Source organism: Typopeltis vanoorti, chromosome 4, assembly GCF_054136105.1.
Source record: "Typopeltis vanoorti isolate ZY-2024b chromosome 4, IOZ_Tvanoo_1.0, whole genome shotgun sequence".
NCBI lineage: Eukaryota > Metazoa > Arthropoda > Arachnida > Uropygi > Thelyphonidae > Typopeltis > Typopeltis vanoorti.
Window position 1 is genome coordinate 165,159,260 of NC_143552.1, and position 16,384 is coordinate 165,175,643.

The 16,384-nt window shown below is 37.1% G+C and overlaps 1 protein-coding gene across 1 annotated transcript in view; it reads left to right on the top strand.

Moving 5' to 3' along the window:
- rudhira (breast carcinoma-amplified sequence 3 protein rudhira) overlaps window positions 1–16,384 on the top strand; it is a 532,797-nt gene that overhangs the window by 217,338 nt on the left and 299,075 nt on the right. The gene's annotated exons all lie outside the window — the stretch shown is intronic.

The following is a 16,384-nucleotide window of genomic DNA, read 5'->3' on the forward strand; positions in this document are numbered from 1 at the left end:
TACCAATGTTTTTGATGATTCATGTAACCTGCGAAAAGCAAATGGGGAAATGTCACCCTTCTTTATTCAAAAGGGTTTAGAGACTGGCAGGACCTCCAAATCACAGTAACACCTCATAAAACACTCATTTCCTGTAGAGGAATGATATCAGAATGAGATCTCCTTGATGTTCCTGATGAGGAGATATATTCAGAGCTTAAAGATCAGGAAGTGACAGGTGTGAGGCACATCTTGATATGATGGGTCACCTGGTTTCAACCAGAAACATTACCTTACTTTTGATACACCTACTCCAACATCTGTAAAAGCAGGGTATCTCAGCTGTCTTTGTTAGTGTACATCCCTAATCTGCTAAGATGCTTTCAATGTCAGAAATATGGGCATGCCTGAACTGCCTGTCATGGTTCTACTACCTGTGCCCGATGTGGTAGTAAAGAGCATGATAATAAATCATGCTCTGCAAAAAAAAGCTAAATGTGTCAACTGTCAGGGAGGTCATCCAGCTTACTGTCATGCATGTCAGAAGTGGAAAGATTAAAAAGAAAAAAAAAAATGAAAACAGAACAAAACACATCATATCAGAATGCAAAAAGAAAGCTAATTACCATCACACCTGCTCTGAGATCCTCCTATGCTAAGAAGGTAACAATTAAGAAAATGCCAACAGCAACCCAGAGAAAACTCCAAAAATGGTCCCATTCGATGAGAACTCACTTGTCAAAAAATTATGGCAAAGATTCACTTAAAGATAAACCACCAGAGATATCACCAAAGATGTCACTTAAAGATAAACCACCTCACATTAAAAATGGATACTTCAGTATCCACTGAAAGTAATTATTAATTGATTTAAGGAATTCACAACGTACAATAGAATATAAATTAAACTTTAATATATATTTCCAATATTTTGGCAACATCACGTTGCCATTTTCAAAGGAACTTACAATAAAGACACGTGCACGCAGGCACTACATACAGTAAATGAGGACGAAGCAGGAAGCTATCATCTCTCCTAAAAGTCCTGATGTGCCCCCTAGCGGGCTATATAGGTATTCTTGGCTGTTGGGCTGAAGGTCTCATGATGTATGTCTCCCAAATTTGGGACAGTCTCATGCAACCAAATTTGTTGAGGTTTGGCATGTTTCTTACGGCTGAGGCTGATTCCATGAAAAGTCTTTCAAACTTGAACTTGCTACGGTGTATTATTGTGTATTATTGTGGCTTTCTTCCACCATATGCTGTGGCGTGTATCCAGAGTGGTCTGCAAGACTAGAGTGGCTATACTGGTGAAAACTACTTTGGCCAAACAGGCAGGACAACGAATATCAGAATTTCAGAATACAGGGACTACATCCGTTTTCACTAGTATAGCCACTCTGGTCTTGCAGACCATGCTCTGGATACACGCCACAGAATACGGTGGAAGAAAGCCACAATAATACACCATAGCAAGTTCAAGTTTGAAAGACTTTTCATGGAATCAGCCTGAGCCCTAAGAAACATGCCAAACCTCAACAAATTTGGTTGCATGAGACTGCCCCAAATTTGGGACACTTACATCATGAGACCTTCAGCCCAACGGCCAAAAATACCTACATAGCCCGCTAGGGGGCACCATCAGGACTTTTAGGAGAAACGATAGCTTCCTGCTTCGTCCTCATTTACTGTATTGTAAGTTCCTTTGAAAATGGCAATGTGACGTTGCTGAAATATTGGAAATATATATTAAAGTTTAATTTAATTTATATTCTATTGTACGTTGTTAATTCCTTAAGTCAATTAATAATTATGTATAACCAGCGTATGTCTTTCTACGAGAACCACTGAAAGTAAATTAAACTTACCAACTGACCCTAACATATCAGATGTAGTGAATATTTTACCAGAGGAAGAGATGGACACCGGCCATCCATACTTCCCAAAAATGATTGATAAATATAAATCTGACAAAGATAAGCCCTCAATCTCCCAAAAACCAGACAAATCTATAAAGCCAAAAACAATAGGAAAATTTTTACAATGGAGCTGTTGTGGGTTTTTCCAGAATATTGATGATATCGAGATTTTGTTGCAGAGACACAAACCTTTCTGCTTCTGTCTACAGGAAACATACTTAAGACCCAATGAAATTCCTAAAGGTAGGGTCTTCATTGTGTCTTAAGTATGTAATTGGTGGAAGTGGTCATGGAGGAGTAGCTATCCTAGTGGGCAGTCATATTCCTTTCCATCATGTTCAACTTTATACTGCTCTGGAAGCAGTAGCAATTCGCCTCTCTGTATGATTTCTTATTACAGTATGTTCAATTTATTTACCACCGAGTGCTGAGTTAAATGAAATTGATCTTGATAACCTTATCTCGCAACTGCCTGAATCCATACTTTTAATGGGTGACTTTAATGGTCACAATATCCTGTGGGGTGGTGCCAACACTAATAGACAAGGTTGAACCATTGAAAGGTTCCTTGATAATAATGACCTTTGCCTTTTGAATAATAGACTCAATACTTTCTTCCATATGCCTACTTGCTCATATCCTGCAATTGATCACTTTCCTGTTCTTCAATTTGCACAATGTCTTCACAAGAATCATGTTCACCCACATGGAAAATAGACCAGAAAATGGAACCCTTTTTCTCATCTTTCAAAATTTAATGCTGATACTGTCAGTCAAACACCTATCAATGAAGTGGTAAAGTATATAACAGTGTATTGTCCAGGCAGCAACACCCTCCACTCAGAAAACATCATCTTGATTTCTACTCTATCCAAAGCCTTGGTGGAACCCAGAATGCCAGACAGCCAAAAAGGTCAACACAGAGCATGGGGTATATTTTGTAGATATGCCACCACATCAAACTTAATAGCTTTTAAGTGCTCGGGCCAAAGCATGTTATGTGAGACGTTAGAGTCAAAAACAATCATGGATCCAGTTTACCACATTAGTTAATCAAATGACCAGTTCAAAAATTGTATGGGATAAAATCCAGAAAATGAAAGGTAGATGTAGAACACAGTTTGTCTACCTTAGACCATAATGGAAGTGTTATTGCTGATTCTGAAACTACTGCAGAAACTTTGGGAGAAATTTTGACAGAATCTCAGCAACAGCTTCCTATCCTCCTGAATTTTAATTCTGAAAAACCACAAGAGAAACAAAAACTAAATTTTTCTACCAATTGGTTTGAGCATACAATCAGCCATTTGTTAAGGAGGAAACTAAAAAGACTTACTGTCTCACCTTAGTGTAGTTGGGCCTGATGACATCCATTATGAAATGATAAAGCATCTACCATCATCTTCTATAGATCTCCTTCTCTTAATATACAACAGGATACTTGCAGAGGAAAAGTTTCGATTTTTGGCATATGTCAGTTGCCATTGCTATCCCAAAACCAGGGAAGGATCCTCCAACACAAGCAGATAATTATTGACTATTTGCTCTGACCAGCTGTCTTTGTAAGATACTAGAGAAAATGGTTAATGCCAGACATTTCTGGTATTTAGAAAGCAACGATCTTCTTTCCAGAACACAATGTGGGGATCTGTAGACATCGTTCAACTTTAGCCCATTTGGTTCATTTAGAAAGTTGTATAAGAGATGCATTTCTGAAGCAAGAACATATTGTTTCAGTTTTCTTTAACATGGAGAAAGCTTATGACACAGCCTGGAGATATGGTATATTAAAATACCTCTATAACCTGTGTCTCAAAGGCCACCTTCCTGTATTTATTGTATGCTTGGAAAGTTCGAGATGAACTTTCCAAGTCAGAGTGGGAAGTAAGCTGTCTCGACCATATCATCAAGAACAGGGTTTTCCCCATGGCTCTGTCTTAAGTGTGACACTTTTTGCTATTAAGGTTAACTCAATCACTGAACAGCTTCCTCACACTGTAGACAATGCTCTATAAGTTGATGACTTCACAATTTACTGTCACTGTTGTAGCATGAGGGTAATTGAAAGACAACTTCAGCAAGCAATTGATCATGTTTCTCTGTGGGCTCTTAATAATGGATCCAGCTTTTCAACAGAAAAAAAGTGTCTGTGAAAATGCACTCTTCACCCAGATCCTGAATTAAGACTGGGATGAACTGTTGTTCCAGTAACTACAGATGCCAAATTTTTGGGACTCATCTTTGGCAGAAAATTTACATTTCTAGCACATATTCGTCAACTAAGAGAAAAGTACAAGAGATGTGCAAGTGGGATGCTGATTGATCTTCATTGTTTCGCCTTTATCTTGCACTTATATGTTCAAAGCTGGATTATGGGTCTCAAGTCTATGGTTTTGCAAGGCAGAGTAACTTGCGAAGGTTGGATTCTATCCATCATCAGGGTACAGATAGTTACTGGTGCTTTTCACACATCACCCACTTAGTCTTTATGTTGAAGCAAATGAACATGCTGTATCACTTAGACGAAAATAGTTGTCTCTTAATTATGCCCTGAAGGTAAAGTCTCTCCTAGATCATCCTACACTGACTAGTCTCTTTTCTCTGCATTGGGAAGCTCAATATCACACACTTCAGACTGCCATGCATTCTTTTGGTATGCATGTTAAAGAGGCTGTGCAAGCTGTTGGTATGAATGTTGACAACATTGCCTACACTAAACATAACAGCATGCCATGGCAGTTTGCACTCCATCCTGCAACTTCTCACTTTGTTAGCTACAGAAGTCTCATACTCCATCATCCGTCTACCTACAATTGTTTAATGCACACAGAGCTTGCTCATGTATACTGATGGTTCAAGAACTGATACCTCTGTTGTCTGTGTTGATGTGTTTCCTGACATTATTATCTCCAACCAGATTCCACCTGATTGCATCAATTATAGAGCAGAGTTGCATGCCATTCAGCTTGTACTTGTGCATATAAAAGAAAATCAATACCAAAAGTGTATAATTTATAGAGATTCATTGAGCTCTTTTCAGGTATCTCCTTTCCTGTGTATAATCCACATCCAGTGCTGTGAGGTGTTAAACCTGTTGTACAAAATGAAAATTTAATTTTGATGGGATCAGTTGTGCTCAACCACATTGGAATTAAGGGAAATGAGGCTACAGATGCAGCTGTTAAATCAGCTCATCCTTTCTCCACGTACTGTTTGACAGTACCTTATACAGACTACAGACAGTTATTTCTACAGACAATTTATAAGATCAAAGCTAATTGCTCAATGGCAGTCATCATGGTAGGAAGCATTGACAAACAAATTATATGGCATTAAGCCTGAAATTATGCTTTGGCATTCTAGCCAATGTATAAAGAGAAGAGAGGAAGTTGTTCTTGCTAGGCTCCACATAGGTCATAGTCATCTTACACATTCTTATTTACTGAGGGCTGATGACCCTCCCATATGTGAAAAATGCAATGCACATCTCACTATTTGTCATATTCTGGTGGAGTGCAAGCACTTTACATGAGAGAGGAATGAAATATTTACCTACTTAGCCAAGGCAGATTGTATGATGTTTTTAACTTTTTATAAAGAATTAATTTGTACAAACACATTTGACTGTAATTTTGTTTATATGTAGATACTACATTGCTTAACTTCTGTACATAAATGTTATTTACTAGTTTATTTTTTGACTATATGTATTGCTGTAGCCTTTGATCTTATATATTTGTGTAACCTTGTAATTTTATTCATATGTAGATACCACATTGTGAAACTTAATTTTTATGCATGCATATTGTATATTAATTCCTTTTTGACTATTTATGTACTGCTGTAATAACATTTGCTAATTTTATCTATATCTAGATACTGCATTCCTTGGCTTGGTTTTGTGCATGCCTTTTTATTAATTTGTACTGTTGACTATTTATGTACTGCTGTAACTTTTGACCTTGTGTGTTGCTGTGACCTCTGCAGTAATTTCGTTTATATGTAGAAGCTGCATTGTGGAACTTAATTTTTGTACATGCATATTGTTTATAATTTTATTTAACTGTTTATGTATACCTGAAACCTTGACTATGGTGCAGTATGACCTTTGTTGATTTTGTGCCAAATAAACTATAAATTAAACCAAACCTTGTCAATTTCAGTGTTTGTGCAACTATCTAGGAAATATGTTTTAGTATTTGCTATCAGCAGTGATCTTAATGGTATAATATTCTGCATGTGTTTCAATAGGGAAATACAATGAGTAGGTATTTCTGGATAATTGAGATGTGGAAGCTTGTCCTTTGGAAAAGTGAGAAAGGTGGAGATTTTTCTGATGGGACAAAAAGCAACAAAAATATTTAGTGGTTTTAAAAACCTTTGCTATGTGTTCACTGATGCCTTGCACATAAGGGATAGGAATGTGAGTTATTTCTTCTGTATTTGAAGAGGTAGAGATACCAGAACTGTTCAGAGCTCTTTTGATGAAAGAATTCTTATAACTATTAGATAAAAAAGTAGAAATAATATGTTGCAATTCTTTTTGTAATAGCTCATCTGAAGAACATAAGGAGTGGGCCTGATGAACCAGTGTTTTAATAGTTCCAGCCTTTTGACTGGGATGGTGATGAGATTCATCAGCATGGATATAATGGCCTGTATGAGTCTTCTTCCTAAAAACTGAGAAATGTAGGTTACTGAAATGTAGGTCTGGTTGGCAAAGAATTAAAAGATTTTAACTGCTTATTTATTTCTTCCTCAAGGGTGAATTGCATCCTTGGATGAAGTGCATTTAATTTAGAGAGAAACTGTTGTAATTCATAAGAAGAGCCATTCCAGATAGCAAAAATGGCATTTTGTTGTAGTAATTCTAGGTGAAATGTTGTCAAAAATACATTGTTCAAAGTGTTCCATAAAGAAGTTGGTGATAGCAAGAGAAATAGGATTGCCCATCGCTGTTCCTTCGATTTGTTGATATAACTTGTTTTTAAAGGAAAAATAACCAGAATGTATTACAAAATCAAATATTTTAACAATGTCTGAAGGAAATTTTTGTTGTAGTAATTCAGTGCTGTCAGATAACGGAACATTAGTAAATAATGAAACAGTATCTAAACTAATCATAATATCCAAAGCAAAATGAAGATCCGAAATTTTATTTTTGAAATCCAAAGTATTTTATTTTGTATAAGTAGCAGTTCTTCTAGTAGAAGTAAATTTGATAAAAAGTTTGAAATTTTAAAAGTGGGACAACCTATACAGTCTGCAACTGGTCTTAACGGAATACCTGGTTTATGAACTTTTGGAAGATCATACAATCTAGGTGGATGACCTAGAAGAGCTTTGAGCAGTTTTGGTATATCTTCAAATACAGAAGAAATAACTCATATCCCAATCCCTTATGTGCAAGGCATTCATGATCGCATAGCAAAAGTTTTAAAACCACTAAATATTTTTGTTGCCTTTCACCCCATCAGAAAAATCTCTACCTTTCTCACTTCTCCAAATGACAAGTTTCCACTTCTCAATTTTCGAGGTGTCTACCAGATTCCTTGCTCCTGTAGGTTATCTTATTTTGGACAAACAGGAAGATCTGCTTTTATTTGGCTAGGAGAACATGCCTTATATTCAATACCTTGAATCTGAACAGTCTGGACTTGCAGAGCATGCCATCAACACTAGACATAGAGTTCATTGGAACAAGACGAGTCCTTCACAAAAGTTGGTTCCTCATGGAATGGCTTTATAAAGAAACATGCGAAATTTTACTTCACTCTCCTAATTTAAACAGATTTGATGGTCTACATCTATCCCCTTTGTGGGAGATAGTACTTTTTAAATCAGCTAATCTTTCCTAACTTTTTTTTAATTGTGTGTATATATATATATATATTAATTATTTTTAATTTTAAATAAGTTTTTTTTTTAGTTTAGGAAATTTAATGACCTTTTTTTAGTTATCTTGCATTAGCTACTTAGGTGGTGCCTTTTGGAATTGTCAGTTATTGTTCGACCTGGTACTGAAGATGCATGTGATACTCAGGCAAAAATTTTTGTTGTAGTAATAAATATTTTACGAGTTAATTCCGGTATTATAATTTATTTAAATATGCCTACTCACAGTAGTTCCTTATTGAAACACAATCAAGACTTTACGGAGAGTCTACTTCCAAAACAGTTTGCTAGATATGGTAAAGTATTAGTAAAGAAGACTGAATGCATTAACAGAATAATATTCTTAAAGCACTGTAAGATAGCTCAGGTTATTCCTACCTGCTATAAAATAAAAGAAGTTTTTAGGTCTCGAAAAGCTAACACATTTGCACTGAGCAGTGTCTGCACATGCATAAACTGCTGTCAGGAAAGCTTTAAATTATATATTTAGTTTAATCCTTTTATCCAAGTGTAAGCAAACAAAGTTTGCTTACAACCTGAAGTATGGTAACATTCATTGGAAGAAGGAGAGGACACATGTGAGGAAGGAAATGGATTTTATTCAATTATTAAGGGATAACCATCCGAGACAGCATGTAATTGAATATACTAGGGGTTTGAGAGTGCTTGACCTGGTAATAGCATCTGAGAATTTGTAATGAATATGACCATGTTCCCATCTATTGGGGAGAGTGATCATAAGGTGGCTAAAGATGTGGAATTTTCGATTAAGACAGGGTATATGTGGAATTACCATGCTGGCAAGTATGACAAGCTTAGGAGATTGCTTGGATCAGTGCCATGGCATGTAAAACTGCAAGGGCTGGATGTCGATAGAGCATGGGAAAGTGGTCAAGGAGCATTTACAGGAGGTTATGGCTGATTATATACCTAAGGTCCGAATAGTAAAACAAGTAGGGATTAAATGGATGAATAACACCATTAAGCTTGAGCTGCAAAAAAAGAAACAACTGTGGAGGGAATTTAAAGAGAAAGGTGACCTGCAGGCACACGAATGGGATAAAACGCAGGCCAGAAGGGTAACGAGTGTGGTAAAAAAAAGCAAAAGCAGATTATGAAAGGAAACTAGCTATGCAAGCTAAAGAGAATCCCAAACAGTTCTTCCAATATGCTGCAAGCAAAAAAACAAAACTGTATACAGCAGAATGATTTTAAGGAATGACAATGATAAGGAGGTCACTGAATCAGTCAATATAGTGGAATTACTGAGCAAGCACTTTGCAAGACTATATCATCCAGGTGGTGACATTAAAAAAATGAAGGAACCATTAGGTTATACGGGAATTGTGATGAATGAAGTGGAGGTGAATAGTCTATTACAGAACCTTAATGTGAATACATCTGTGGGATTGGATGGTATACCAGCACGGGTCTTACGTGAAGCAGCTAAAGAATTATCAATGCCCTTGCCCATGTTATTTAATCTGAATCTCGCGGTCTGGCTTAGTCCCGAAGGTGTGGAAAGAGGGGAAAATAGTTCCACTGCATAAAGGAGGATCCAAGACTACTGTTGCAAATTACCGACCGATCAGCATATCAGGAGTCGTTGTCAAGGTCTTGGAGAAAGTAGTCAAGGGAAAAATACAGGAATGGATTGATAACAGTGAGATACTGTATGGGGACAGCATGGCTTTGTGAAGGGTAGATCATGCCTCAGTAACTTGCTCAAGTTTTATAACACAGTGACAGCTGAAATGGATAAGGATAATGGGTTTACAGTGATACTGCTGGACCTGGTTAAGGCCTTTGACAGGATACCACATGGGAGTCTAATTCGTAAACTGTAACATATGGGAATGAATATAGGGATGGTGAGATGGATATGAGGGTTGTTGACGAAGAGATACCAGAGAGTAGTTTATTCAGGAGTAGAATCCACAAGATGGCCTGTGACTAGAGGTGTGCCGCAGGGTTCTGTTCTTGGACCACTGCTGTTTAATTCATTCATTAATGATATAGGGAAGGATCTAAGAGGAACAGTTCATTTGTTCGCTGATGATGCAAAGGTGGGTAGGACGATAGTGAATGCAGAAGATGTCAAAATCTTTCAGGACGGCTTGGAGATTGGAGTTCTGGGCTAAGGAGAATGGATGTCAATTTAATGTGACAAAATGTAAGATTATGCATTTTGGGGTGAAAAGATTAGCAGCAGTATACCACATTGGTGGAACTGTACTCCAGGAGATTGATGAGGCCAGGGACTTGGGAGTATTGGTGGATAGGGAGATGAAGTTTAGGGGGCACATTGCTAAAGTAGTGAAATCAGCTCATCAACTCACTTGGTTGTTGAAAAATACCTTGACGAGCAGAGACAAGCAAGCTATTGTACCTCTGTGCCGAGCCTTGATAAGACCTCATCTCGACTACTGTGCCCAGATTTGTTCACCAGGTCCTTTTATGACACACACATCTCAACATACCATGTCTTAAACATACTCAAACTCCTTGCAGTCACCACACTCTCAGGCAAGGCATTCCAATCATTCACAATTCTGCACGAAAAAAAACCTGCCTCTCACTCCCCTACTCACACTCTCTTTATAGTTTCCAGGGATGACCTCTGGTTCTCCCCTGATCTCCCACTATTCTCTGTAGAACTTCTCCACCATTGATCTTATAACAACCCCTTACCAACTTGTAGGTCTCTATCATATCTCCCCTCTTCCTTCTCTCCACCAGACCCTGCGAATTACATCTTCTCAATCTTTCCTCATACTCAACACCAAAGGTCAGAAACTACCTTAGTCAGTCGCCTTTGAACCCTTTCCAACATCTCTTCATCCTTCTGAAAACCCGGTGTGACCATATCTGGTCACAATAGTCCATGTGTGGCCTAATCAAAGCCTTATACAACGGAACAAGAATCTCCCTACTTCTACACGTCAGTGTCCTCTGCATCATTCCCAGAAGCCTTTGTGTTGTCTTCTTCACAATTTTGGTGATGTGTCCCTTAAATTTTAGATCCTTATCCACTATCACCCCCAGATCTCTTATTTCCTCTACCTCCAACAATATATTCTCACCAAGCATAAATTCTGCATCCCATCTTTGTTTTCCAAATTTTAAAACCTTACATTTTGCAACATTGAACTCACATCCCCATTTGCTTGCCCAATAACTCAATTTATTCAAGTCTTCTTGCAAGGCCACAACATCTTCACTACTCTTTATGGTTCGTCCCAACTTTGCATCATCTGCAAACAACTGAATATCTCCATCCAAATCTTCGCCAATATCATTAATATACAAGTTAAATAGTAATGGCCCTAAAACTGACCCCGAAGGCCTCCACTTGTGACTTTCCTTTTCCCGGATATCGCATCCCCCATACACAACTTGTTGATACCTATCAGATAGCCAGTCTCCAATCCAATGCACTAATCTAATATCCAACCCCATCTGCTCTGGTTTGACTGTCAACTTATCATGAGGTACTCTATCAAAAGCCTTTGTAAAATCCAAGTATATTACTGTGCATCCTTCTCCTCTGTCCAAGGAAGCAGTCACTTTATTGTAATAAGTAAGTAGATTATTAAAACATGACCTCCCTTTAGCAAATCCATGCTGTCCATCAAAATAATACCATTGTTGTCAACCCAACTCTGGATCCTAGTTCTCACAAGCTTCTCCAACAGCTTAACCACAACACCTGACACAGAGATAGGCCTATAGTTTGATGCTTGAGTTCGATCTCCTCCTTTATGAAGTGGCACAATCTTGCCCTCCTTCCACTCTTTAAGAACTTGACCAAGTGCAAGACTCGTACTAAAAAAATGTGTCAAGGCAGGTGTCAACTCTCTGGCACATTCCTTCAGAATACGCGGTGATATATTATCAAGTCCCACAGCCTTATTTATATCTAGTTTACTCAATTCCCCAAACACCTCTTGCTCACTTACAGTCAGTCTCTCCTCCCCATCATCAACTGCTCTCAATCTCTCCATGAAGTCACATTCACAAGATTGAAAGATCTTTATGAACTGTTCATTAAGTATCTCCACCACACATTCTGCAACAGCTGTCTTTATATTATATTATCATATAATATTATTATATGACAATATAATAATATCATATTATAATATAACATCATATTATATTATAATATGATATAATATAATCATATCATAATATGATTATATTATGATATAATCATAATTGATTATATTCAATATATTCAATTATGATCAATATTGAATATATTGAACATATTTTCAGTATATTCCTTATGAAAATTCCTTATGAACATATGTTATTTCCTTATGTTAACACCAATGTGTTAACATAAGGAAAGATCATGTGGTTGACTCATCTTGAGAGACTGAAAAAGGAGAGTCCCTACAGTTTATAGCTTTATTGATGCTAACTAACCATTTGACAAGAAAGGAGATTGGATGTATTGCATTTCTTATTTCAGGAGGGCATTGAAGCAAAAGGAGTCGTATGCTCTATGATGCGAGTTCTTACATGCCAGATTTTTGACAAGGATGATAGACATAATGACCAGCATGTTTTCTTTCAAAAATTGAGTATGAAATCCCCCATCTGACTTACAAAGAATGTGATCTAAAAAGGCAATATTCATAGTGATGAATTTATAGAGACACAACATATGTGTTAGAATAATTACTTTACTTATCATTTAGAAAGTAACATTCGACGTTTTGACCTCTGTATTGAGGTCATCAGGAAAGCATACATATGTACAGGATAGAAGCTACATGACACCATACTTAACAAAAGTAAGATGAATCTAAATGTTTGTTAATCATTTACCTTAGCCTGACCTCTGGTGGAGAAAAAAACAGAACTACATTAAACAATTTCTAAAGTCCTCTCGTGTTAAGATTTTTTTCTGTTTGGTGTTGTTCTCTGATGCTATATGGATTGAAGATGGGTAACCTCCAACTTCTTGGAATAATTAATTCATCATTCTTGTTCAGATTTGAATGATGTTTCAACATTTAACAGGCTTCTTTGAATTTTCTTTCAGACCAGCTTTTGGTGCAGTGTAGTGACTTGAGACTTTAGAAATTGTTTAATGCAGTTTTTTTCCGCCACCAGAGGTCAGGCTATGGTAAACGATTAACAACCATTTAGATTCATCTTACTTTTGTGTAGTGTAGTGTCATGTAGCTTGTATCCTGTACATATGCATGTTTTTCTGATGATGACCTCAATACAGAGGTCGAAACATCGAATGTTACATTCTTAATGATAAGTAAAGTAATCATTCTATTGTTTGTGTGTGTTGTGTTATTATAAATTCTTCACTATGAATGCTGACCATTATGTAACCCTAAAAGAAAGAATAAAAGGCCGTATTATTGTTATTTCCCATTTCTGTTGTAATGTGATGTTTTCATGCCATAATTAATGTCATTCATGACATTAATCATGGCATGAAAATCCTGGAGTTTGGATACAGAATTTTGCCAGATAGCAAAAAATATTATCCATATATCTTTACCATACTGAAGGTGCAGGATGGTTGTTTTGGAGAAAACACTCTGAAATGCTACATGAAGTAATTAGCAAGTAATTAAACAGTGCATCTTGTTAAGACCTATAACACATTGCAGGCTTCTTAGCTACAAGCTCACTATACATTATTATTTTACAAGACCCCCCCATTGAGTCAGCAGACTCATTGTGAGAAGTTCACTCAAATGAAAATATATTTATCATACTGAACCATAAAATCCTCAACACTCCCTGCATTCACAGCACATTTTGATAATATATTCCATTCACCCAAGTCCTCCATGCAAAATATCTAGTACTTACACCCTTTTCACTGCGCTCCTACATCACTTTCAGGGATAGTCTCTTGTGGTTCTTCTTTCATCTTCTACTCTTTTTATAATCCCATTTGTATTAATCTGATTCCTTCACTAACTTAAATGTATCCATCTGATTCCTTCACTAACTTAAATGTATCCATCTGATTCCTTCACTAACTTAAATGTATCCACCATACCACCTGTTTTCCTCCTATACATCCACTAAACTGTAATTTACAGTTCTTTAACTTCTTTCCATAGCCAACATTCCAGACTCCTGATATTGCCTTATCACTATTTCTGGACCTTTTTCATGTTTCCAAATCACAGTGAAACTAAGTGACCAAGTGTGTTCTGACCAGCACTTTATATATTGGTACAACCATCTCTTCATCCCTAAAGCGCCTCCGGAGTGCAATTGGAAGAACGACGGTACATTGCGTCCTTCGATTGGAAAAGGCCTAAGTTCGATTCTTGTGATGACGGGAGGAATCTTTATATGGATGTTTTCATTCGAAGGTGAGTTAGCTGATCTCGTACGGAGGTAGTAGGGTTTTTTCTCCTGGAAACTCAGGTTTTTCATCCTGCATACGACAAATCGGCCATTCAGAACACATGCAATTTACAGACAAAAAAATACTAGCTGTGGTGGTGGTGGTGGTGGTGGTTATGGCCAGTAGATGGTGCTGATGTTGATGATTGGTGGTAGAGGTTCGGTGTAGTGGTGAAGACGGAGAGTTGTGCAGTGGGTGTCCTCCCGCGATGAGTCTTCGGACTCCTTGGAGGTGTCACGAATACTTTGTGTCATTGGCAAATAACTGAAGATCCCCAGTCAATCTGCATGAAATATCATTGGGCAAATAAATTAAATAGCAGGGCTCAAGAGCCAAACTCTGATACACTCTGCTGATTCTTCCCCCCCTTCCTTTTTTTTTTTTTTTTTTCTCCAGACACTACTCCATCATATTCAGCTTGTTGCTGATATCATTCAGAGTGCCATTCTTCCATCTCTAATGAATATGCTATCCATTTTCATCCTTTGCAGCTTGTACATCACTATATCACAATGTAATCTACCAAATGCTTTTGCAAAGTCCAAGAGTATAATTTTATATGAATCTGCTTTACTTAACACAATCATTATTATAATTATCATAAAAAGCAAGTAGATTGTTAAAACAACTTATTCTTTACAAATCCATGCTAACCATCATAAGGAATCCTATATCTATGAACCCAATCCTCTATTCTTTTCCTTACCACTTAATACCTTGATTAAAACTGCAGATATCCAGAATGATCTATAATTGGAAGCTTCTTTCCTAGAATCATGCTTGTGGAGTGGTACTATTTTGCTTTCATTAAATAACCAGAGCATAACTGGTTATTTAATGAAATAACCTGCACATTCCTTAAAAATACATGGTTAATGTCATCCATTCCTGCAAATAGCCTTATTGACATCTAACCTAATCAACACCTGAGCGGCCTGTTGGTTAAGTGGTTAGTGTATCTGCTTTCCAAAAAAGATACTGTGGATTTGAATCCTGCCAAGGGCATGGACTTTGTGATTGTCCTGGTGCAGTATGACCTTTGATGTCTTTGTGCCATAAAAATCAAATTAAAAAAAATCAACACCTGATACAACTCTAATTCTTTCACCTTTAATTCTCTTAATACTTGCCTCCCTCCCTTCTACCTGTTACATGGCATCATTTACACCAGTTCGATATCCACTGATAACATGCACATTAAGTAACTCCACCACATTCTTTGCAATGGTCACTCTTCTACCATAACTATCTACCAGTGTCAACCTGCTATAATTATTCTTCCTCTTGCTAGCCATATAGTGAAAAGTTTCCTTGAATTATCCTTGGCATGATTGGCCAATCTCCTCTCATATTGTACTTTTTCTTTCTTTATCATCTTGTCACCTTTCTAACTTGCGTGTTATACTTCTTATGAATCTGATTGCTACTGACCGTCTCCATAACATCTTCTTTTCCAATACTGTTTGCTTGAGTTCACTATTCATCCATTTCACTCTTACTCTGTTTATTTGCTTAACTCTTGGTATGCAGCTATGCATTGCTTGCATCAGATACTGCCTTATTAGTTCTCATGCTCTGGCAACATGTTTTCTCTACAGATGCCAGTTGACTACAAAGCTTCTCATAATCACTTATGTCATAATTCCATATATATCCTTTTTTTTTGGATGGTAACTTTTTCTTGTTTCACCATTTCCCAAAGTGCCTCATGATCACTATTACCAGTTGGCAGCTAAAGCGTTTATAACTCATATGATAACTCATCATGTGAGAATATTATTAGGCATCCAGGGAGGGATTCATTGAGGGAGGCCATAATGCATCACTCACACCAAACCTTTCCACTTATTCATGGTTCTGTGAGAGAAAAATCTAGCTCATAACTGCTCACAAACATAACTTCTATGGATGCCCCCTCATTGTCTTCTCTTCACCTTCCATATAATGAAAATTTTATCAACTGATCTTCTATAATGCCTCTCGAAAGTTTATAGATCTCTATCATATCACCCTCTTTCTCCTGTCTACCAGTGTCTACAGTCCACATACTCTTGAACTATCCTCCTAATCTACATTGCATAATCCCAATATCATCTTTATCCCTTTGGAAACCAGGAGGCCAAATCTGTGCACAGTAGTCCAGGTACAGTCATATCATCATCATCAAATTCCTGCCATGTACCCTCAAGGGGTG